Raw genomic sequence first — 26544 nt, 5'->3', positions numbered from 1 at the left:
TTTCAAATCAAATCTTAATACAAAACAAAATTATGTTCCTAAAACTTAATAAATTTCTAAAACACGCATGTGATTAGGTATATTTTTGAATGTTTTATGTTGAATTTGTTTTGAAATTGTTTTATTTTATTTTTATTTTTTTTTAATAAAGAATCAAAAAATATTCATGAGAAAAATATGTATAAGCTAAAAAGTAAGGAATGGCGGTACGGTGGGAGGTGAGGAACGGACAGTGCCAGAGTAGACCTCTTTACCACCCACTCAAATTCATTTGCCACTACTATTTTTATTGATATTCTAATTTAAAAGTATCTGATGATGAGCACGAGGGAACTAATCGTAACTTTAGTGCCCACGATAACGAAGACGACAATGAAGACCGACGCGATGGGACGTAGTCCACCATAAGATTATATACCACCATCTCAAGTACATAGATATAGAAATTCTCTTAAGACGATTCATCCAAATCAGCTGATGAAATGCGTTTATTTTTTGATTCTTTGGTGTTTCATCTTTTTGATCTCTTACATACCTCCCCATTTGAATTTATATACAATTCCTGCCCCTAAAACTTAAGTTCCCTTGGCTAGCCTCAAGGTTATCAATTCGCCAGTCACACGATACACGATTTAATAGTTTTTGAACTCCCAAAGTGTATCAATACAAAATAGAAATACAAAAATGATGCTAAAAGTAAAATTCTAATTCTAGAATTCGCATGAATCATACTGCGAATCACATTGTATCTATATATTATATCTTTTGTTGATTTGGTTTGGTTTTGGTTTGGCTAGGGTTGAGGATGATGACTGATCGATCGCACAAAGTGGACGATAATATCTCTCTCAACGAAATTGTTCTTCTTATAAAATTAAATAAAATAAAAAAAGAAATTTATGCTTAAAAAATAAACAGACACATGGTGGACGGTGCGGCCGCGGCGGCGGTGGCGCGGGAGTTGTGGAGTATTTTTAACCTGATTTATTCAAAGATATTATAAAATAAAGAACAAAAAACAAATAGATAAAAATGACTATAGACGACCTTCGATTTTGCACGTTATCAAGAGCAAATGAGGTATTTTTGTTTTGTTGTTTTTTGGTGGCTAAATACTTTACACTAATTTATAATAATTTAAATTGAAAGTCTTTGCTTTGGATCGATTGGAGTGAAACTTCAACTTCAAGTTTAACTTCATCGATATTTGTTTTCGTGTGGTGTGGTAGCAAGTCATTACTCGTAAAGTGCAAGATAAAGTATTTGGCCTTCGTGTTATAAGCTTCTATTTCAACTTATGAATATAATTTACCTCGACGACTTGTAGAGTGCTTTATGGTTTTTATTCTGTTTCTCACGCCCGGATTGTATTTCAGTTGAGTGTATTAACTGATTTATCAGCTTTAAATGAGATACAAATAACTGCATTAAATATTGAATCTTGTTAAATTTAAGACCAACAAATGTAGCGTCAAGCCCTAGAGTAAAATAGTTTGAGGAATTAAGACTCTTCACTATATCATTATTATTTCCTCTGAACCATTTAAAGGAAATCAAACATTCCCTATTGGACCCATCTACATACAAATAGTTGTCAATTTTGAAGCTGTCGTCTTTTGGCTCATTTGAAGTTATTGCCTTTTTTTGTCGAATTGAAAATGTTCAAAGTTCTTGAAGCTTCAAGGTCTCTAGAGTGTATACAAACATTTTTAGGGAGATGTCTGTGTGTTAACTTGGCAAAAATTAAAGATATTGGTTTAAAGGTGAATAAATATTTTTTAAAACATTGGCTAAAGTATTTGTTAAAATTTTTAGAAAAATGTAAAATCCATACACAATTCTGCACAAAACTCGACTCGAATATCTCGAGAATAAATAAAGGTATTGACTTCAAAACTATTGAATTCTAATCAAAATATTTTTGTTAACATAAGGTTCTCTTAGAAAAATTTAATCACCATGTTTGTATCTATGCTAATATTATAAAACAGAAGAGCTTGTTTGTTTGTTTGTTTGTTTGAACACGCTAATGTCAGGAACTACTGGTCTGATTTAAAAAATTCTTTCATTGTTAGATAGCCCATTTATTGAGAAAAGCTATAGACTATAATAACATTACGTTAAGACTTCTTCGAGTGAAGTATTAATAAAGAATGTTTCAAGATCGGCAACATCATATATCTATCTTTTAACGTGACTCACTTTAAGCATTTTTTTGCTGCGAACCAAATTTGTTTCCAAATAAAGCGTGAAAGTATCAGTTAGTAATAAATAAAAATCTCCAAAAAGTGCTACTAAAAATGGCTTTTTGACAAAAATATCTCGAGAACAAAACCAGATAGTGAAATCAAACGTATTTTATCACTTACAAAATATTTTTAGTAACTCTTAATTTTTATAGAAAAATCCAAATGACAAATTTCATAAATAAATTAGGTGGCGCAACAGTCTATGAAGAACCAGGGCCTAGTGACTTACAACTCTCAACCATTCCTGTGTGCGAGTAATGTCAATTCCTCGCAAGAGGCAGTACCCGTGAAAAAAGTTAGGTGGCACAGGCAGGGATTGAACCCAAGACCCCTTGCTGACAGTCCAACGCACTAACCATCACGCTACGTTTACTACTCACAAATTTAATGGTGGTATTATTTCTCGAAGAGCTGTTTACAATTAGTAACCGAGATCTTCTAATTTATAACTTCTAGACTATTTTCTTTGAGGTTAAGTCAAATAAATATGGAATTTTTAAAGGTTATGAAGGAAATATGAAAGTGCAACCGTAGATGGCGGCTTACATTTTGATACGAATATTGCGTATATCAACTATCAATGGATACATGTTGAAATTCATTTTTTTAGAACTTAATTTATTTACATTATGCATTCTGCTGTTATTTAGAAGAGACTGGTTTATTACCAATTAGCAAACCTCTTATCATTTGAGTCGTTTAATTTCCAGCTTTGATATTATCAATAATTGTAGAAATCAACTTTTCGGTCTGCTTCACTATTTCTTTCAAGCTTGCGTTAAGCTATTAAAATTCTATAAGAAACTTATTGAACTAATAAAATTATAAAAAAATTTTTTATCAATGGACGATGACGTGAAAAATTCGGATGCGATGTATATTTTGCTCAAAAGTGTCAGAATTCAGATTTAAAATACTTCCGGACTAAGGTATTTTGAACAACAAACTATTTGATAATCAAAACAGAAATACAAACATTTTCATAGCATAATTTAAATGGATGCTTCTCGAAATTCTGTGTAATACACATCGATTAATGCTTCTTTTTATTATAAGATAGTTCAAATAAAATATAAAGTTTAATTATAAAACATTCTTCGTGGGTAACGTTTATAAGAGGAGTACGTATCGTATCTCACATTCGATGATGATCATGAAAACATTTTAATCAAAACTGAATTTTCACCCGAATGCGCTCACCTCATATCCAAACCAATTGCAAATCAAATTAATCATGGTTTAACGACGACGATGAAGAACGATGCGACGCAAGGCGACCGACGACTAAGCAACTGAGATGAAGTCAACGTTGCGCGGGAACTTGCGTTTTTAAAAGTCCCACCAACACGAAAATTAATTTTCCACCTCGCAAACGTTAACGCATTCGTGTGTCTGTCTGTCTGTCTGTGTGTTCATTTTGTTATATCCACGGAGTCACAAACGACGCGACGCGACGTCGAGCGATCAGAGTAAGTTATATAGGTACACGCAAGACAAGACACAACCCCACCTCAATAATTCGATCGCTTATCGCTTTGGCCGAGGCTTTATTTATTTCACTTATTTTATAGCAGGATCTTTCGGAGTTTCTTGTGCCTGATGACGATGACGATGGTGAGGCGCTATGGGCTAACATCATTACAACCAGGAACCAGGTGGTAGGAGGGGCAAAAGAAAAGAGACCAAGGGCAATATCAACCACCAGCACCATCTACCATCAGCAGTACAGTATTACCAGCACCGCACCGAGAGAAGCGGACGCGTTGCGATCGATTAAAATGTTAAGTGATTGCAACATGATTCACAGTTATTAAATGAACCTAAGAGCTAGCCAGGCGAATGGTAGTGCGTTGCTCGCGGTCGTACTTCCCAAAAATGTAAAATAAACAAATGCAAGACTCGTCCTGGAAAGTGGCCCGTCATACCATGCCATTGCATTGGTACGAGAGAGGTCTGGTGATGATGATGATGGGAACTTCGAGCATGTAGTCCCAATCCAAATCCTAAGTACGGCTAAAGCGGCTCGGCTTCTTTTGGCACCGCGGCAGGCACACACAATGCTTATGGCTTATAGTGCCTACTCTGGCCCACATTATCTGAATTCAAGATCACCGAACCACTGCCGCCACTGCCGCCGTTAAGCCGTCACATTTACCTTAGGCCAACTTTTAGAGCCTATCTTTTGAACACCGTCCTCTCGCGGTAAACTCTCTGGTCTCTGGTGCTGCTGCAGTCAGCCTGCGGCACAGTGAAGCTGGGTGTGCGGCCAAGCCAGGCCATTCCAGCTTGTAACAGGCTGCTACAGGTTTATATGCCCCTTTTTGCGTCTTTTTGTGCTGTGTGCTGTGGGCTGTGGGGTCTGGGAGAGTGCGCACGAGCACTGCATCTGGTTAGCTGAAATTATAATGGCCTTTCTCGAGGAATGCGCATTGCAGCGCCAATTATGTGTCACCAATCATAAAGTTCCCACAGTATACTTTTCGTTCGTTGGCCCCGTCCGGGCTGGACGCGTGATGGTGATGGTAATAGTGGCGGTAGCGGTGGCGGTGGCAGAACGGCCGTCGTTCGTCGTTTTAGTCGTCGTCGTCTTGCTGAAGTGTGGTTTTGTGCGGTGGCGTGCAGATTTAAAGCTTGGCTTGCTTAAGAAGGGGGCAACCTGGTTTGGGATTTCGTTTTTATATATACATAAGTAATTTTTGTTTTGTCTTATGGAAGCAGTATGTGAGAGTCATGGCATAGCAAGAGCACAGGATACGTGTAGGATGATGGAGGTGCAGTTACAGCTTTGATGTTTGCCATTGGCAATCAGGGAGGTTATAATATCATCTGTTTTAAAACATGTGCTGTTCATACTTGTATACGCGCATAAAACATTACAAAAAAAGTTTTTATTCAAAATGTTGGTAGAAATAGTTGAAGAATCAAATAACGATTTAGTTCAAAAAATATTGAAATTTTCAGTAAGTACTAACGTCACTTTTTTTTATCTAAGGCCAGAACTGCAAGACTTAATAGTCTAAGGGACAAAGAAGTCATTTAATGCACCCATAACTAACTTCTTCGGGATCATCGAGAGTGCTTGATACTAGCACTAATTTTGAAATAGGATAAACGTTTTTTATTTTTGGATCATTTCGTTCAAATCTTTCGAAAACTCTCTGTTGTGTCAGATGAAGAAAAAGAGATTTATTGTTGACAGCTGGGGGTTAAAAAACTGTACTAGAAGATGACAGTTATGTTATACAAAAAAATATTGTACTAGATTATAAATATTATTATATTATGTGTCAGTCGGTCCGAAGGTTGTGTAGAAAAAATTGTAGTAGATGATGACAGTTCGGTGATACAAAAATATTGTATTCGATGATAATTAAGTCTTGTTTTTGTCTAAAGGTGGTGTACGCAAAATTTGGTACAACATCGTCTAGTTACTAGATGATTACATCTTGAGCTTGTCTAAAGGTGGTGTAGAAACAATTGGTTACAGCTTCGTTTAAATGTAACCGAAAAATTGTACTAGATGAGGGCAGTTTGGTAATAAAAAATATTTATTGTATTAGATGATAATTAAATCTTGCGTTTGTCTAAAGATGGTTTAAAAAAAAAAGAGCAAAGCATCGTCTAATTACGACGAAAAATTTTAATATGTTACGGCAGTTCGATGATAAAAATATTGTACCTACTAAATGACAGTTAAACCAATTTATCATTTACGTCAGTGCAAATTTGGAAAGTGAAACACCCGTCTACTGAGTTTAATGCACGTTGCCTTGCATTACGTTTCGCATTATGCACGCGCATATAACATATACGAATCCCATGCCCAGACCAGGCCAGACAAACAGACAAACGGACAAACAGACGAACTGTTCGACTTGTCCGAGATTTTTAGAGAAAAGAGTTTCAGAAACAAAACCAAAACCAAAACAAAAACGAAAAGAAAAACAAAAACTAAAACTTGAACCAACAACATATAAACAACACCGCTGTACCGTGAGAACTTTTCTCAGATCAACACTCCACAGTGCAACCAGTACCTACCTAACCTAACTGCAATGCAATGCAACCAGGCTGCAGCAGCTGACTACTCACTGACCATGGCACTCAACAGTGCACATTTATTTACCTATTTACTGGCAACTGCAACAACTGGCATGGCATCGATCGGCTGTGGCACTAGCACTACACTACCGACTACCCCGCGTCGCGTCCGTCGGTCGCTGATATTGCAGCCAAAGTGAAGCCATTTTGCTTTCTTTTTGTGTTTTTGGTGGAAACGGAGTCAACGGAGGAGTGCACAGTTAGTACTCGTAAGTTTGGAGGAGCTGCTGCTGCCGCTGCCTCTGAAGCTGGAGCTGCCACTGCTGCCTGTTAGGCTGGCTGGTTGTTTGGTTGGTTTGTGGCTGAGGTTTGTTTACGTTGTTTGTTTGTTATGGCGGTGGCGTCGGTGGAAGCATCAGCAGCAGCAGCAGCAATAGCAACAACAGCAGTCATAGCTAGTGTTGTCGTTGTCGGCATGGCTAAGAGCAGCAACTATGAGCATGACACACGGTATCAGTGGAGGAGATCACATGGTGGTCCTGGGAGAATATTTTCCCTTTCACTTTGTGCTCAAAACTTGGCGACCGTTTTCGTTGTTGTTGTTGTTGTTATTATTTTATTGAACAGTATACAAAATAAGCTTTTAAATGATAAAAAGAAAAACAAGTTAACAAAAATCTACTGCTGCTGCTGCTGCTTCAACCCGGAACGACCACGACATCAGCATCAGCATCAGCAACGGCAATGTCGGCAACGACGAGCGACGGATACGGCAGCGATGGCGATGGCGCGATGACGATGAATTGTTATGTGCTGGCGGTGATGGTGGCGCTGTTATCTGTTAATTTTTTTGGAATTGATTTATGTGACTTCAAGTGTCGGATGGTTTTCGTTTTTATTTTTGGTTTCGATGAATTGTCTTACGGCTTTTAAAGTTAAATAAATATTTATGGATTTCTAATTTCTGACAGTTGTAGTCATTATCAGTAGGTATGTGGTGTTATATTTTGATGATGATGATTTTGATTGCCTTTGCGTATGCTACTCGTATACATTATAAGATGATATCTTCGTGTGAAATTACACAAGTTGATAAAGTATAGGCCATAGATGGCAGGGTTATACCTTTGTCGATATATTAGGAAATCTTATCTCATTTTGATACAAATTTATGTAATTTTAAAAATCTTAAAATTTGTCACGCTCGTTATACTTAGGCATATAAATCAGTTCAATTAGGAACTGATTTTTAAAATTTAAATTAAAAAGACCTAATTTATGCGGCACAATTAGTTTGACAGTCTTTTGTGTTATGGAAAAAATATATGATTGGCTTTTTTTGGTTCTAAGTAGACCAACGTTTAAGGCCAGTTTCATTCAAATAATTTTGGCAAATGACAACAAGCAATAGATATTTGATAAACATCAAATCAAAAGAAAAGTATTTTGATGAGAAGAAGATGCATTTTTATCATTAAAAAGTTGCTCAAATAAAATAGTGAAACACAGTTTTTGATTTCAGTACTTATTTTACAAAACATCTGTTTAAGTGTGCCAAAATGAGGTTTAAAAAAATAATCATTCTTGGTAAATGCGTCAATTATCAATTGATAAATATCAGTATAATCCTTATCTGCCCAATCGATAAGAGACTGTAATGAATATGTAGGAAAGACGTAGACCACAATAAAAAAAGATTAATTTTTGTTTTAAATAATATTTTAAAAGAACGAATTTCAGCATTTATCAACTATCAGTTGATATTTGACACTCGCACCAAGGATGAATTTTTTACGTTAGTTTAAGGATTTTCTTTTTAACTAGAATCCCCAGAATGATAAATTTAACCTAGAATGATGTTTAAGAAATAAATTACCCTTCTTTGAAGTTCAATCAATCAATTCAATTTAATAAAATTGATAATATTTTTAGACTCTTGTGAATATCAATAAAATGTGTAATAGACAATTATAAATATATATTGAATGAAGCTTTTAAAGAATATTTATCAGCTTTCAATTGATATTTGACAATTGAAAAAGGGATCAATTTCAAATATTTTCACAGTTTAATCCAGAATTTTCTTTTACGTTGATAGTTTTGCTATAGAATAAGCAAACAATAATCACTTGTTTTTCAAGTGTCAATTTATGAATTGATAAATATCTATTTAAAAAGATAAAGCCAATTGATAAGAGTTTTGATAATTGATAACGTCTCAGACCATTGTGAATATTAAGGAATTGTCAAGTAAACAATTGAAACAAGTTTTGAAAAAAAGAATTTCAATATCAATTAACTATCAATTAGTATTTAACTTTTAACATTTCGGTGAGTATCAACTAATTCCACAGTTTACTCTGCAAAAAGTTCTCTTTTTCCAGACACTCTAGATGGATAACTATGTTTTAGAATAAGGTTTAAAAATATTCCCTTGTTTTTTAAGCATTAATTGATAAATATAAATTTGAAAAGAAAAAGCTTTCATAATTTAAAACATCTCAGACAATGGTCGATATTAAGGAAATGTTTAGTTAGAAATTAAAATAAGTTTTAAAAGAACAAATTTCAATATTTATCAACTATCAATTGAAAATTGACACTCGCAATAAGAGAACGTCAGATTTTCAATTCAATATGTTTGATGAAAAAAATGCTCAAATGTCGAATTGCAATATTCATAAATTATCAATTGGTATTTGATACTCGCGAAATGGGTTATTATCAATTATGTCCACCGTCTTCGTCGTCGTTTACCCCCGAATTTTCTGTACTGTCAGAATCTCAAGATTGACAAGTATTTTTAGAGTTTTAACAGTTTTCCACATGAGAAGCGATTATTTGAAATTTTTTTTATTAATGTATGAATATGAAAAAACATATGTATCTTGTCTGCAGTGAACAAAACAAAAAGTGAGCTTTGGCTGCAAGTCAAGCATTAAATTTATTTTTATTACACTCTACAATAATTAATTGATGTTCTATTTTTTAACATAGGTATACACATTGTGACGCCACAATTTTATCGAGCGTGAAATTGAAGCGCCGAAATAATGACCAATTTGAACTAACAATAAATTGGGGCCATAAGGCCTTGAACATGTGAAGCATTAGTAACAAAAAAAAAAACAACTAGCGATTGATTTATATTGATAAGTTGTTGTGTGTTAATTTGTGGTCTTTAAACTTTCTGACACAAAGACTGAGACTGACCGAAACGATTGACACGATATCAGTCTTTTCTTAATTTTAATGAGATAATTTTGTACGCCTCCCTATTTTCTTGATTTAGAAGAATAATGCGCTGCGCTCTCGCGGTTATAAACGTCATTCATTTTTTTAAAAATGCGCAAATTCATTGCAATAGCGTTTGCTGATGATCATGATGATGATGTTGATAATGATGGCAGGCAGGAAGCCAGGTATATGAGCAGCGTAAGCGTTCTTATAATATTATGCATGTGGAGTTGAATTAAGTTGAGTTGAGGAGTATTTCTGGAAATATCTTGATTTGCGCTGAATGATAAACATTCGGTTAAATTAATTGAAATAAATGTATCTTTTCCTCTCCTTTTGCAGATGCAGAGCAGAATAAAAATAAAACCTGAGAATTACATCAATCAACTGAATAAGAAAAATTTACAATTTAAATTCTATGAGAATCAAGACCTCTGTTAAAAAGCAGAGCAAACAAAATAGCAATTGCTTTTAGATTGTATGTTTTGAGAGTAAGTACTTTGCGTGCCAAGGCACTGATTTTCTGTCCTATTTTCTTGTTGTTGCTGTTTTTGTAAAAATTCATTGGTAAAATGGTAATATGGAGTTGGATTGTTGTAAGTGTAAAAAGTCTGAGGCTATTCCTCCTCCTGGTCGGGTTTTGTTGTAATCTTCATCTCATTATTTGTTATAACGTCGTCGTCGTTGGGATATATTAATTAAATCAAGAATGAATGTGCATTCAGCGTGTACGCTATAAGAACAAAACTAGACATTCATGCGAAAAGAAAAAGCAGGAGATCGACCTCCTCGTGCTAAAGATAGAGATACGGAAAATAGAATTCCGAAAATGCCAACACCTTCATCAGAGAGTGATACACCGGCATCATCGGCGGCGGCAATGCAGTCGACGGAAGACAGACGATGGACGGTATTTCAAAATGTATAGCAACTTTTTTTTATTTTGTTTTTGTGTTGTTGTTATTTTTATATCTTTAGATACATACATACAAGTTTCCTTCTTCATTCTGTACACCTTGGCTAGGCCAGTCTTAGAGCTATACTAGCCTAGCCAATCAGTAGACACAACCAGATGGTTAGTTAGAGTGTAAATAGTGGAGAATTAGCATTTAGTTATTTCACCTATTTTGATTGTAAAGTTGTGCAGCATTATTGCAAACGCAACAAAAACCCAAAGCTGATACGATACGGTGTATAGATACATTTTGAATACCTTGATACATAGGAGAGGCGGATGGTATTTATTTTTATTTTGAATGTTCTGGCAAGATACCCATCTAAAAATCTGTAACAGATACACAGGTGGCATGGCCATGTGTGCATTATAAATTATAGTTGAACTTTTAAATATATTTTGATTTTATACCAACATTGAATTAAATTATGCAATTTGGCCTTTGTTTTTGGTGTGGGAAGAAGGTTTTGTTTTTCACAGGTAACTCGAAAATGATTTCAAACAAAAATATGTAAAACTTTGAAGGCCTCTTTAAATTGATATCAAAGACATTTTCTTTTTTTTGTGACACTATAAATAATATTGGAATTGTGTAAATTTTAATAAAGTGTTGAGAAATTTATGTTAATTTCTTAAAATAAAAAAATACCAACGTTGTGCTGTAAGATAAGAAAAATGTTGGAACGAATTGGCTCCCAAGCGTCAGCCTAAGGTACTCTGCAGTTATTTTTTTTTATTAAATATAATATAGGTTAACAAGTTTCTTGTTATTTTGAAGTATATTACTTAAAAACCTAGTTATTAAGTTCTAGATTGAATCAGAATATATTTACTGCTAAGCAAAGGTAGGGCTGGCCACGAGAGGAGACCCACTGTTAACTCAGGTTTAACGAATTTTTGGCAGTGGCGGCCATATTGTTTCTTTAAATTTCTGTCAAAATATCTCCTTTTTCTCCAAATTATCATGGAAAGTTACAGCGTGAAGCAAAATGTGCAACACGGTTGCTATAGGTCGATGATCACCAACTTTTTTTGGCCTGAATTGGACGACAAGGATACTGAAGATGTATATGATTTCAAGAAGATGGTCACAGAGCTCAAGACACAATAGATGTTTTGCGCGAGCCACCAAGATCGTAAGTCTCTTATACTTTTTTTTTGTGGGGCTCTCAAGCCACTGCAGCCCACAAAGACAACATAATCTATGGCATGGGTGAAATTCAGCCCGATCAATGCGCTAAGATTACCGAAGACTGGACCTTTCGAATGCGCATCACCCAACGAAGCCGCGGCTGCCATTTAAACGATGTTATAATTCGGAAAAAATGTCATTAATAGGGCTCAATTAAAAATTAAACCTTATTGATATCTCATATACAATATGTTTTATTTAATTTTAGAAAGTTATAATTTTTTTAGTACAGAATTTGGAATTACAATATTTATAAAAAGTATTTTGTTCAAAACAGGTCACAATTTAATCAGAAAATCAACCTACCAGAAACATAACCTAAAATCGGCTATTTCCTCACAGATGGCGTTAGTGCGAATATGAGGTACTATGGACTTAAAGTTTGCTAATATTAAACACAACATTATGTAAGTTAAATCCATTTTTCATTGCATTTCCCTTTCGAGCAAAAAAATAAGCTGATACGGCAAGGAGCAAGAAAAACAGCTTAAAAAGTTTGGAGACGTTAAACTCTGTAAAATTGTTAAGGCCCATAGCTTAGTCAGATTACGAACAAAGACATGAAAATCTGACTACTCTTCACAACAACGCATCATCGCATCATTGTTAAAAATGGACCAAAACTATTGGGAAACACGCAACTGGAAAATGCTATCCTGCTTATTCTTTAGACATTCCTCTTTCCAACTACCACCTCTTTCTGACAATGGCTCACAAAACGTCCGAACATTTTTTGATGAGCCCTTTTGGACGAAATAAAAGGAGTTTTTGTTTTTGTGTGGTACCCGTGGCATGATGGTTAGTGCGTTGGACTGTCATGCTAGAGGTCTTGGGTTCGATCCCTGCCTATGCCATCTAAAAGTCTTTTCACGGGTACTGCCTCTTGCGAGGAATTGACAAATTCTCCAAGAGTAACTATTGTCATGAAAAAGTGCTTTCTCAAAATTAGCCGTTCGGAGTCGGCATATAACTGTAGGTCCCCTCCATTCCTGACAACATTACTCGCACACAGGAATGGTTGAGAGTTGTAAGTCACTAGGCCTTGGTTCTCAACGGACTGTCGCGCCACCCAATTTATTTATTTTTAGTCCACAAATTTCTTGAGAGACCTAAAATATGTGTATCTGACCAGGGAACGTACCTAAAAAAATATTGCTTTTTTTATTAAGAAAACGTGGTTTAATATGGAGAAAAAAACCACTTTTCTGTAAAATTCAGTTCAGTTCAATTCCTTAAGTTTCGTTGCACAATTCATTTCAGTCACTTGAATATTTGAATTTGACATTTGAATGAAAAATTAAGAAACAAGTATCTTAAAAAGTTAAACCAAAAATTCTAAAGCAATTCAATTAGAAAAATAAACTGCGTGACCGGGACCGAACTAATATTGTAAAAAATTTAACTATTATCATTTTGACAAGTATCAATTTTTCGTTGGGTTTTTGACATTAGATTATTTTTGTTGGATCTGTTCTAGTGGGACCTTATAGTCTGGCGCGAGTTTCGTTAGGATTTTCGATGTCAAACAGTTTGTGAACCCAGGAATGGATGAAGTTAAATTTAATATTTTATGAATTGTGCGTTTAGTCTTCGTCTACTTAAAACCATTTCAAACTCATTTTGTGCATTTTTTGTTCAATTCAAGTCCAATTAAATTTGTATTTATTTTATATGAAAGAAATGTCAAATGGAACTATCTTGTTAACATCAATCTTTTTATTTTATTTTTGTTTTTTCTTTACAATTTGTTTTGTCTTAATTAAAACAAACTGCAGACATTTCTGATATAGCAATAAAAATGTAAACACCTCCTTGACAAACGAACATTACTAATGAGGTTTTTGCGAGTTTGTCATGGAATCGAAGTCTCGAGATAATCTTTGTGAGATTTTTGTTGTTAAAATTTTTGTAGTCATGTTAAATTTCTGCTTAAACAAGAACCCAACAACTAATAATGGGTACGTGTGATTACTGCTTAACTTAGCAATAATTGTAATTTGTTAATTATGTTTAACGAACTAAAACGCGGCCGTATAACCGCCGTGTTGTTTTTGTTGTTGTTCATATCATAAGAGTGCATTCAGTTGTCATTAGTTTAAACAAAACGAAATAAAAGAAGTCTTTTTACTTAAGATTTTTGTTTTGGTCTATAGCGTGGAATTATTTGATGAGGGGAAGGCATGGGTATAGCTAGGTAGATAAATATCTTTTGGCTGTGGGTGGATGATTTAATTATTATTTGCTTGAAACTTTGGTTTATAACTTAATGATAATTGTTATGTTCTTTTGTCTAGTTTTTGAACACACTCACACAAAAAAAAAACAATAACAATAAAAGAACTAAATTGGTTAGTTAAGGGGTAGTGACTGGCGCTATTAAGGAAAGGGTAGGGGGGAGAGAAAGAGATGGCTTCTGATTAATTAGTCTTGGGACAATTCAGTTGATGGTTGCAGGGTCTACAAGTATTGTTGGTTGTCAAAAAGCTTTCTTTTTTGTTTTCTTTGTGATATGTTGTAAAAAAATGTACAATAAAAAAAACGACCTTTAATGATGAAATTTAATGGCAGACGATTTATTTTTAGAATTTGTAGAAAATGCGGGTGCATTTTATTTTAAAAATTAACCCTTTTCGAATATCAGACTTTTTTTAACACTTAATACAGAAATAATTTGGGATCCTGGTTCTTATGTAGGTCGATTTCAGAACACATTAAAAAATAGTTTTCACAATGGTAGGTATATGGTTATTTGATGTAATAGAGGGTAAGGTAGTGTGGACTGTACTTAAAAAAAAGAGACATTATCAATTAACAATTATAAACAAACATAAGGAAAAAAGAGATAGCTGTAACAGACTTTGATGACTTGATCTACATTGCTTTCTTTTTGCTGAGAAAACTATTCGTTTTATTAACAACTAGCGGCACGTCCCGGCTTCGCACGGGTAGACATAATAATAGATATTTATGTTTTAAGCATGCTAATTAAAACGACAATGAATCACTAAATTAGAAAACAATTGTATGCTTATCTTAAAGCCTATCGGTACACTACATTAGCTGTGGTATTTGTAGGTGGCAGCAAATCGAACTGATTTTTAGGATATCCTACTCGAGAAAGTACTCCCGGTGGGAAAAGCACTCTTTCCTTAAGTCGATACTAACTATGGAAAAAGTTTGTCTCTGGGATTTATTTATTGTTAGGGCAAAGGATATTTTTAAAGGGAACTGTAACATTTTAAACGATATGGGCAAATCAGTTGGTATCATCGGGATCAGTGGAACATGTGCGAGCTGACTGGCCGTGGGACCCGTAATGATAGTTGCTGCAATCACATTATCTCTTAATTCTTTGATCAATAGTCTTGTACCATTACACACATTGGGAGGGCTTACATTTCTTAAAAGTATAGATAATAGGCGTACCTATTTTTAATTTTAGTTCATGAGGTGGCAAGTCAACAGAATTGAGGGAATTTACAAATTCCTGTGGGTAGTGCACTGTACACGGTGTCAACGGATTTGTAACATTTAAAATCCACCTTCGGTTGGTTTTAATAGGAATTTCTAAACATTTCTGTAGTAATCTACTACTAAATATAGCCTATGTTACTCAGTGAGAATGTAGCTTTCTAATGAGGACAGAACTATTAAAATCGGTCCAGTACTTTTTGAGTTTATCCGTTACATACAAATCTTTCCGCTTTATAATAGTGCAGATGACTATGGTGATTATGTTAAGTTTGGTTTGGCATGTCAAAAATTTAGGCCACAGGTCAAACAAGCAGGATCTGTAGTTTCAATGAGACAGCAGCAACTCAACATGTCACACAGCTCGTTTGGTAACCGAATAATTTCACGTTACGGGCCCGTAAATTGACAGCTTGACTATTTTCGGTGTTGATAGGTGAGGTCGCTCATCTTCACCAATAAACGCAAAACGATTTACCACGATGACAACATTCGACTCATTATACGGCCACAAATGTTGAAAAAGTTATAGTAAAATGGACCTCTAGATTGAATTTCGTCTGACCTAGTCGTGGAGGTCATATGCCAGAAATCCTATTTAAATTATAATGCCAGAACAATATCTTTAAAAAAAAGTAAATTTCATGTCAATTTTAATCTTTTGCGAAGCGTGTAGTAAAAAATTCTCTTTTGCATTGGAACACTTCTTTACAGTGACAGTTCATGTACAAAATAAACAAATCAAACAATTCTTAATCAGATGAATGGAACTGTTAATTTTAAATGTCAAAAACTCAGATGTCAAATGAATCTAGCAAATTAATCTAAAAGAAGCCATTTTGTGATTTTCAAATTAGTAAAATTTTAAGAGATGTAGAATGATGTTATTTAAAATTAGAAAGATCATCGATTTAGATTGAATTATTTGTTTAGCTGTGAGATTTTTAAAAGAAGCCTTGTAATTTAAAGATTACAAGACTTGTGTTAAAATTCTTAAATCACCTTTTATACCTAATCTGTAAATATTTTTATGAATCACAGTATTATTTTACTATCTTTTTAATCTTCTTCAAATACAATAATAATTACAACTTATCTTCTTAAATAAATTCAAATAATAATGTGTGCAGTTTAATTAAACGACGATGCGACGATATGTACATCTTATAAATTTCTCAAGTGATAGTGATTTATTAGTTCCCGCATTATCACCTTTTATTCCATATTAACATTCTTCTTCCTGTATTTATGACTATTCCCTTAACCTGTAAAAATTCCATGACAATGGTAATTTTGCAAACAATTTTACAATTTTTTTTTTCTTACTATGAGGTGGCAAATTTTTGACAGCAAAAATAATCAAAATCGTTCGTATCCATTTTTCCGACATTAGATCCTTTCAAGTTAAAGCTGTGAGACATTGAGGTGAACAAATTAAGATCTCATCTTCTTTAAATTAATAAATATTTTTCATTGTGATTCACAATAATAATTAAGTTCTCAAAAGTCCTCTTAGTCGGGCATTCATTTCAACATTAAATTTGCACTCGATCACGGATTTTATTTTTGGCAACGAATACTTTACAAAATAAAAAAAAAAAAAAACAAAAATAAAACGATGAGGGTTCTTATTAATTTCATTCATTTATCCGGGACGTGTATAAATAAAAATATAAATGAAATGTGCAACTACCACAGAAATTATATACGAGTATAATTATTATTTCTACAAACGAAACAATAACACTCAACTCAATATTGATGGCGATGGGGTGTGTATCATCAGTGTGTTGCAAGTCATCGTCAAAATTAATATTGCAGCACTTCCATTTTTTGAGCAACCATCATCAAAGAGGGAAGAAAAATTAATTCGATGATCAATCAGAATTAATTTACAGTAAGAACTCTCACAACCGGTTGCTCATGCAAGTACTTGCGTAAAAGGACATAAATATCGTAAGATCCTATAAGTTCAACATTAAACTCTACAAAAGGAATGGGAGAAAGCGAAATTTTGGGGTAGTTCAAGTATTGGAAGCTAACGCTTCCAATCTCAGAACATCACTTCGATGGAATTGAATGTCCTATACTTTTAATTTTAAAATCCTGTATTAATATTTTTGTTTTGAAAATTTGTTGCAGATCGTTACACCCCTTATCAGATACTTTGTGAAAAACCCTCCTTTCCCCTTTACCCTCCTTCGACGAATTCAAGGTCACATAAGCTTCATAAGACTTGTGAGTACAACAAACTTATTGTTTATTTAAACCAACAAAAAAACCAAACGTAAATATACAAAATCTTTGTCTTATTTCTTAAAATACTTTGTAGGTATGTATATGTACAAAAAGATTAAATATAAATTAAATGTTAATACCTTTTATGTGACAAACCACTCAACTTCATTGTTATGCAAACAGGGTTGCACTACTTACCCAAAGATGGGATTAACTAATGATCTGCCTCTGCCAGATATCTACTGGCAAAATTATAGTGGCCTGCATCAGCACTGCGCTGCTCTGCGCTGGCGGCTGGATTCTGGCGGTTAGCAGTTCGAAGTCGGCGATGGCGGTGGCGGTGGTGGCGGCACCATCAACAAACCAACAAGCCAAACAATTTTTCCAAGTATACATATGAACTAGTGAATACTGAAGCTGATGGTGTATGTGGTTTTTGATTTGTGGGTTTTCTCGCAGGCTATGCGCGATTCTTATCTGCGTGAGAGATGGAGATATGAAATGTGAGGTTCAGGTTGGTTTTTGCGAAATTAAATGCATTCCAATTGAATTCTTTTTAATTGAATAGTGATTTATAGTAATAGAATGTCGATTTGGGGTTATTTACGAGTACATATTTGGTACCGCGCGACCGAGCGTCCGACCGTGCGTCGTCGACTACGGTGTGTTTCTTTTTGTTTTTAGTTTGAAGGTGGTTAATATTTTTATATTTATATTAACTTGTTTTATATAATCAAACGATTAAAGGAGTATTTTTTTTTTGAGTAAGATGGCTAAATACTAACGATTAAGTCAATTCAAATATGATTGATGACTTTGGTCAACTTTTGGAAAGTTGGTAATATTACTTTTGTATCAAAAGAATTCAACAGCAAATTAGAAATGCCAAATGTTTAAAAGAAATAAAGTTTTATAATCACTTTTAATAAATTGGAGCCATTTAAAGTGAATTCAAATCCTATCCTACATTAGAATTGATTGCTTGCAAAAATCAGCTGATCATATAGAAATACCACCACTTAACTTCTTAGTTGGCGCCCAACTTGGAATGTTTTAATTTGCTGAATTTATTTAAAGACTTTGAATGTAATTTCTTAACACAAACATAAAGAAACTGATGACATTGAAACTTTTCTAACAGAAATATGTGGTGCTGGTGTTAACTGGTGCCCAACGTGGGATTTTTTTATTGAATTTACTGGAATTTCTTTAAATTTATTAACGGTCATTTTTTACATCAAGCATAAAGCTACTGTTTACTATGAAAACTCAGAAATAAGTTTGGGAATTGGGAGTAAAAATTAAATTTTTGTTTAAATGGCGCCCAATTCGGGATGTTTTACTGAATCTCTTAAAAGATTTTTAGTATAGATTGTTCTTTCAGGTATAAACCAACTAATCAACACAAAAACTCTAGCAGAAAAATAATTTTGTAAAATGGGGAGAAATAAAAAAAAGGTTGTAAATTGGCGCCCAACGTCGGATTTTGTATTTGTTGAATTTTTTGAAATTATTTAAATGTAATTTTGTTCACACAAGCAAAAATTATCTGATCATTACGAAAACCACCTCACAGAAAAGAATCAAAATAAATATGAGATCTGAGAGACAAAAACCTTCTTAACTGGTGCCTAATTTGGGATTTTCTATTTGCTGATTTTTTAAAAATAAATAAATAAATAAAAGTTATTCACAACAACAAAAATGAAAATTTACATTACAGCACATTACATACTACTCAGCACATACATAAGTGTACAGAGTAGAGAACACAGCACCTTGAGCGACTAGACTATGTAAAGTGATAACAACACAAGACATTATACAAGACAGAAGAGAAAGAACAACAGACAGAAAGAACACACGACTACAGTACGCGGTAGGTTTCGAGAAATTTCCAACGATTATTCAAAAAAAATGTGTGGATTGTGAGAAAAAAAAAAAATTTTAATAACTGGCGCCCAACATTATATTTCTGGTTGGTTTACTGAATTTCTTTAAATAATTTTAATTTTATTTTTTGCATACGAGCATAAACACACTCACAGAACTAATTTAAAAAAGTTTGAAATTTGGGTGAAAACACAAAAAGTTTCTTAACTGACGCCCGCCCAACAATAATAATGACAATAATTAAATAAATTAAATTCAATTTTCTTAAGCAAACTTAAATCAAATAATGACTTCAAAAACTCCTTCTCCAGAAAATTCAAAATAAACTGAGAAAATTGAGAGAAAAACAAAAAAAATCTTAACTGGCGCCCAACTCAGGATTATTTAATTTATTGTAATTTTGTTCACAGAATTATAAAAGATTCTTAAACACATCAAATCAAATATGGAAACACAATTATTTATTACAAACTTTAGAAAACTCTTCAAGCTTATTCAACAAAAACAACTACTGACAACTACGATAGCAAAAAACCTACCTATTTATATCGATAGTTATACGTCAAATAAACTATCTCGTTAGTTAAATTTTAGCATTAAAACATCGACTTTTGTTTTCAAAGTAGCTTCACATGATGAATATCTTCTTCTCCCGACAAAGGAATATCACCTTTTCTAGGATTTCATTAAGTCAATAACGAAATAACAATATGAGGTATTTCTATCCTTAAATGGCGCCCAACTAATGCCCAACTATGCCTAAATACGCCATATTTAAGTACAAAATCTCCATAAAATTTACCTCTGTATATCTTCTTGAAAGCTATTTTACGTATAATTAACAATCATAGTCAAGCAGTGTCATTTTTAAAAGTTGATAAATCTTCCCATAGGTATTTGCGCGCATTGTTTCTATAGCCCACACGCACTTAAATAAATGGGGAGTATGCGTTCAGGCGGTCAAGCGTCGTTGGTATTGCTCGGCTGTCGACCCATATAGCCCCGTCTGGTCCCGGGCTGGGGAGAACAATTAAAATAAACTACATTGGTCATCATCTCCTCCTTCCCATCATCACATTGACAGCGCAACATAATAGTCGTCGACAGCAACATCGTCATCATCAGCGTCATCGTCATCTGATCCTGATGCTGATGCTGCTGTCACAACCGCTGCGCTACCGTGCCGACAATGTGAGATGATGATGAGATGACAATTGTTGTGGTGGTCTTAGCAAATGTTCAGTTTACGACCAGAAGCAGAATCAACGCGCAACGCGGGCTTATTACTGATTTGTTTTTGTATTTTTGTATATTTTTGTTCTTCATATATTCCTGTCTCTTGTTTTTCTGCATTTGTTTTTATTTATTTCTTTATTATTTTATTTATACTTTTTAGTTTTATGGAGTTTGCAATTTTCATCCCAAATTTGGAATTGTAGAAAGCTATTTGCCTCAATCTCTTTTAGATTATCATTTGTTATTATTTACTACGACTGCTCTTTGTTTTATTTACAACAATTTTTATTTATGCAGCAGCAACATCAGCATCAGAAGCAGCAGCAGCGTCAGCGGCACCACAACTACTACCAATAGTACGTCGCTCGCGTCGTAGCTGGTCGCTGTCGTCGACGACGGGCTATTAGTTGGCATAGCTTTATTGGGAACATGAAACCGGAGCCATTGCCGAAACCGAAACAGCCAACAGCTAGCAGCCAGCAGACTTGGGCTCTGATGGCGCGCAGGTAAAACGTTAAACCCGCTGCTTTTGCTTTGTACCTTGGCTTGGATGCACTTATAGAGAGAAAGAGACTTAACAGACAGACCTGAAGCTGTTGCTTGTGCTACCGCCGCCGCTGCAGCTCGCTAGTGGTGGTTCTGCTGCATGCTGCATGCCGTTGCTTTAGTTTGAAGTGTTTCTTATGCTGGAAGCTGGAGGAACCTAGTAGTATCTCGTAGGTGAAGAGATTTCGATATAAATAGATAGATCAAGTGCCTCTGGCATCTCTCTGAATATATGTACTTGAAGTTGGTTTGGTCAACTTGCTGATTGCACCGCGCCGCGCCGTGAGAGTTAATGTAACACTGTGCGAACGCGTTGGACTTAACAATAACAACAACAACAACAAGTTGGTGGCTTTGTTAGTGCTTTGAAATGTGGTCTTTTCGGAATAGCTTTTGAATTACCACATTTGGCATGTCTTTAGTTGGTCATGGTTGCATCCTGAAAGTATCTCTTATGTTTTGCCGGTGTTACTGTATACTATATAACTTAAGATAAAGAAGAAGCTGAAGAAAAGGAGGATAGGAAATCATATGGGAAAAATGTGATCAGGTTGCTTTTAGTATAATTTGTTGTTTTAGTTTTCGTTATGAGAAATTTAATTTTCTTTGATTCTGTTCTATTTGGTCGAAATGATATATAGAACTGCCAAATGCATTTTTCCATAGTAAGCCAAAATTAAAAAGTGTCTTCAATTCAAATTCCTACCTACGACACTTTAGAAAATGCGTTGTTAGAATGGCTTTGTTTAAAGAAATAATTGAGGAAGTTTGGTAGTTTTGTCGCAGAGACAAAGGTGGAAACTAAGAAGATATTAAATATTAGTGTCCTCGTCCTGAATCATGCGTGAAAAAGTTTGTATTTTATCTACTTTAAATACACCTGTCATAAGTGAAGTTCAAGACATCATTCTGCTTTTTTTTTACTCTGAAATTATGATCCTATGGGACTTAATCGAGAACGACATTTTTAACAAATGAAATTAATTAAAGTTCGTGTCAATAAAAAATAAATAATTTTCAGAAATCTTAAAAAAAACATCCTTTATAAGCCTACAAGCAATAGCACATTTTTACTAATCATAATTTGGCGGAAAAGGCTAAAATTTCTAAAAAAAATTTGTAAGAAAAATTGAGGTTGTAACTTATGATAAAAATAAATAAATTGGGTAGCGCAACAGTCCGTTGGGAACTAAGGCCTAGAGACTTAAAACTCTCAATTATGGAGGGGACCTACAATTTAAAGCCAAATCCGAACGGATAATTTGAGAAAGCACTTTAAATGACAAGAATTACTCTTGGAGAATTAGTCAATTCCTCGCAACAGGCATTACCCGTGAAAAAAAAACTTTAGATGGCATAGGCAGGGATCGAACCCAAGACCTCTGGCACAAACCATCACGCCACGGGTACTACAATTTAATACAAATTCCAATTTTATGGCACATCATTCCACATTCCCGCAGTACGACTAAAAAACTAATCTCTGTACCTTGCTACAGCCAAAGTTGAGCTCAAGGGAGCCTTTTAAAAGCTCTTCATATTTTCTAAGAACATTAAGTAACATTCTGACCATCGGTCTAGAAATGGAAGTTAAACTCGAGGGAGACACAAAACTTGTCGTCTCAGAAAACCCAAACATTGAAACCCACTCGATTTCTTATTCCCAAATTTACAATGCTACTTTGGTCAGAGTTTGTTAAGTTTAACAAATTAAGTCGTTGCAGTCCTACATCCAAAGAATAGCGATGTGAGGCTAAGAACGATATTTAATAAAAAATAAGAAAAAATGTCGAACTGAAAACAGAGCCATGGGGTACACTTGCATGTAGAACTTTGTAGTTTTCAGACTTCTTATTCTACAAAAGAAGAAATCGTATAAATTGAAGGCATGCATTTTATTATGAGGACCTAACACCAAAACCTATCCAAAGCTTCTAAAATACCGGGCCCAATAATCTTAATTTCTCTAAAACGATGTAAAGATTTATTCACTGTTGGTGAGATGAACATTGGATCACCATGGGTATGGGTTGGAAAAGTCTGATTTCCATCAACTCGGAACTAGCTCTGAAGCAGTGTTTTTTCCATCATAGAACATAGCGGGGATACCATCCGGCACTCCGGATTTATGAGTGTTCGAAGACTGAAAGTGACGTCTTCTATTTTTATGATCATTTCAAAAGGCCAACGAAGATGTTGCTCAATTTGAACTTCAAAGTTCACTATTTTAAATCTTGAATTTCAAGAACTTTCATTTTAAATAGACAATTTCTTTGTTAACACATTTTATTATTCTAATTGCTCAACATAGTTAAACTCTACATTCTATAGCCAAACCAAAAAGTAGAAAGACAACTTGAAAATACGTCATTCAAAAAACAAACAACGTCATTAAAGGTCCAGCAGAAAGGCTTCATACTCGTAAATGTAATTGTTGAACATCAAAAAGCTGCACGTTTCTTTGAATTTCGTCAACCCAAATTGTTCTTTTGTGATGGAGCCCAAAAAACAAAATAAATGTGACCCGTTTTCAAGAAGAATATCTAAAGTTTGTATTCCCATAGTGAGTTTTTATTGTTGTCATTTTAGAAGCAATAATAAACTAATCACCGTAATAAACTTGTAATGACTTAAAATGCGTACATTTATTTTATTACAGATAACTACATAATTTTATACACAGAATTATATAGGCCTAACCACTTAAAGCTTGGTTTAAATTGAGCTATTAGGATCTTAACGCACGGACAGTCAAATCTCAAAAAAAAAAACCAGAGATCGGTAGGTTGTGATAAAGTAAAGTTTATGAGGGCACTGGTAGAATAAGACGTCATGTGAATCTTTTTTAGGGCGCAGCTTTTTTTCGTCTACGTCAACGAAGAACAACACAAGCTTGAAGCGCTATATTTTGAGATGATTTGCAAATTTGTATGAGAAGCATACATATGTATGACAGTTTTTAATGAATTAAAGTTTATAAACAACTGACAGGAATGTCATTAAGGTACAACTTCAGGAAATGTGGGAGTCCATTTAATGAGATCTTTCATAGAATAACAATTAATTAATTGCCAATAAATGCAACTTACATATTTTAACTTGACAATATTCTTCGATTAGGTATCTTGTGAATTAAAAAGTTATATTTCGTTACATCCAATATTGTTAGTAGGTATAGCCTTCGATAGCCCCTATCGATTTATAACCATATTTAGTCATCAACCCGGATTTCGTCATCACGCAGGTGATTTAAAGCAGGGAGGAAACTAATAAAAAGATGATGTCAAAACAAGGTGTGGTAAGTAGAGCATTTGATTGAAGGTAATTTCAAAGATCGAGGAATTCACCAGCACTTGTAAGAAAAATAAACAACTAACATTATTTTGTCTAGACGACGCATTTGTTGTCAGTTTACAGATTTTCAAATCCAATTACTAAATAGAATGATGTCAGGAGAGTGCCTTTTGTTTCTAATTTATTTGTCAATTATACATGTAAATTAAACGGCTTTTAACATTCGATGAGCTATTAATTATTTAAAGACAGAGGTAAGATCGAAGTATATGGAGGTTATATGCAAACTGGTAACTGTGGCGCATGTGGAACATAAACAATATGTTTTTTTTTTAGATGGTTTCAACTATGAAATGGAATAAAGCAAAGACGACTTTAATTTAATTTATTTACAATTATAATTTAAGTATGATTTCTCACAAATAATTTTGATAACTGAAAGTTCTTTAGCTCTAAAAAAACCACCTTTTACAAAATGGTCACTATGGCGTATGTGGAACAATTTTTCGTGCAAACAATTGTGATCTTTTGATCTTAAATCAGATATGATTCCATGTTTTTATTTATTTTTATAAATCTTAAATATTTGTATGTTTTTTTTCGTGTTCTATTTGAAGATCATTCTTCCTGTTTCAACACTAATAAACCGTGGGAGGATATTTAAAAATACTTTTAAGTTTTTGTTTTATATTCCTCAGTGGGTAATAACTCGGTCATTATAAGAACGCAATTTCAATTCGATATAGAATCTATGGAGTGGAATACAAATATTAATATGAATTTGGCGCCAGAGGTTTTGAAAAAATAAAAGAAATTGTTTTCCCTTAATTCTCGGAAGTCCCGCTGGTTTCTAATATAAAACTTTATTTCGCAGTCAGAATGAATGACGTCTAGATAGGCGCGGTGTGGTATTTGGCATGTTTTTATTTATAAGATATTAAAAAGGTTTCTTTTTCTTCAAATTGGCACTAAAATTGGAAAATTGGAAACAATTTCAATACTTTCTTCACTTAAATTTGTAGAAACCACTCAAATGACGCGTTGAATGATTCAATGGACGAGCTAACCGCTAACTCTCCACTTATACTCTTTTTTTTTTTGTTGAATGGCAGGCATATCGTCAGAGAATTGATTTTAAGATGAGATCTCTGATCATTTACTTCAAGGAAAGAACCACCAGAAAAAAAAGAAAACTAATTGCCTGCCGATGAGAGATTAATATGATCGTTTAAGTTTCACCCCCTGCGCAATAACTATAACGAGCTTTCTTTTCCCATCAAGATCAAAGGGGGCTTGCAACAAAGTTTAAAATGATATGAACCTGAGTGGGTGGCGGGAGGCTGGTGTATTTTACAGGCTTTTTTTTCATAACTAAAAAAACGATGGACACCCACGTTAAGACGGAGTTGCCATATTGATGTTAGAATTGAGTAGTTTCAAAAATTAATATTACCACTCAATATATGAGTGAAACTCTGGGCCCACAGTAAACAGATGTTACACGGAAAAATATTGATAAATCTGTCATGATGAAGATGAAGAAGATCCGAACCGAACCGAAAAGGTGAGGGTGAGAGATGGTGAATGTTTTTGGAACAAACACACGCCACAGGTTACACAATCTTGTGTAGGTATATAGAAGAATCTTTGATCTGCCCTTAGCAGCTTCTGGTGTTGTAGGTATGTAGTTCTACCGCATGGCGCCGTCATCGTCGTCGTCAGCAGTTGTTGCCTTAAAGAAAATGAAGATGTGGTCTCTTTTCGGTATGGCACGAGGAAGAAAAATCAACAACAACAACAAAAATTCTTATATAGCACAAGTTGTGGAAAACTAAGAAAATAAACATGACTATCGAGGAAAGAAAAATATACTGAAAGCGAAATCTATACACATCAACATCATCTACAGGGAGTGCCCGCGGTATACTCGTAGTCCGCCCGTAGCCCACCGCACTGCCACCGTTTAATCTGTCTGCTACTGCTTAAAGAGGACGCGTCACGCACCAAAGACCAAAAATCTATCTCACGAACAACTTGAAAGAAATATATACGCTCCTTGTCGGTTTTTTTGGTCGTGGTCGTCAGTGTTCCCGATGTCTATGAAGACTCGTTAACATGGTGCACAATGGTTTAGGTGACAGGAAAAAAGTTCAATTGAACAAAAAGTTAACAATTTTCGAATAAATGAATGA

At 34.3% G+C, this 26544-nt stretch overlaps 1 protein-coding gene across 1 annotated transcript in view; it reads right to left on the bottom strand.

The window, feature by feature from the left end:
* LOC129944712 (protein vein) overlaps positions 1-26544 on the bottom strand; it is a 91795-nt gene that overhangs the window by 28571 nt on the left and 36680 nt on the right. The window lies entirely within an intron of this gene.

This window comes from Eupeodes corollae, chromosome 2 (assembly GCF_945859685.1).
Source record: "Eupeodes corollae chromosome 2, idEupCoro1.1, whole genome shotgun sequence".
In the NCBI taxonomy this organism is placed as follows: Eukaryota; Metazoa; Arthropoda; class Insecta; order Diptera; family Syrphidae; genus Eupeodes; species Eupeodes corollae.
The sequence above is the reverse complement of the archived record's forward strand: the minus strand, read 5'-3'. Positions and strand labels throughout refer to the sequence as shown.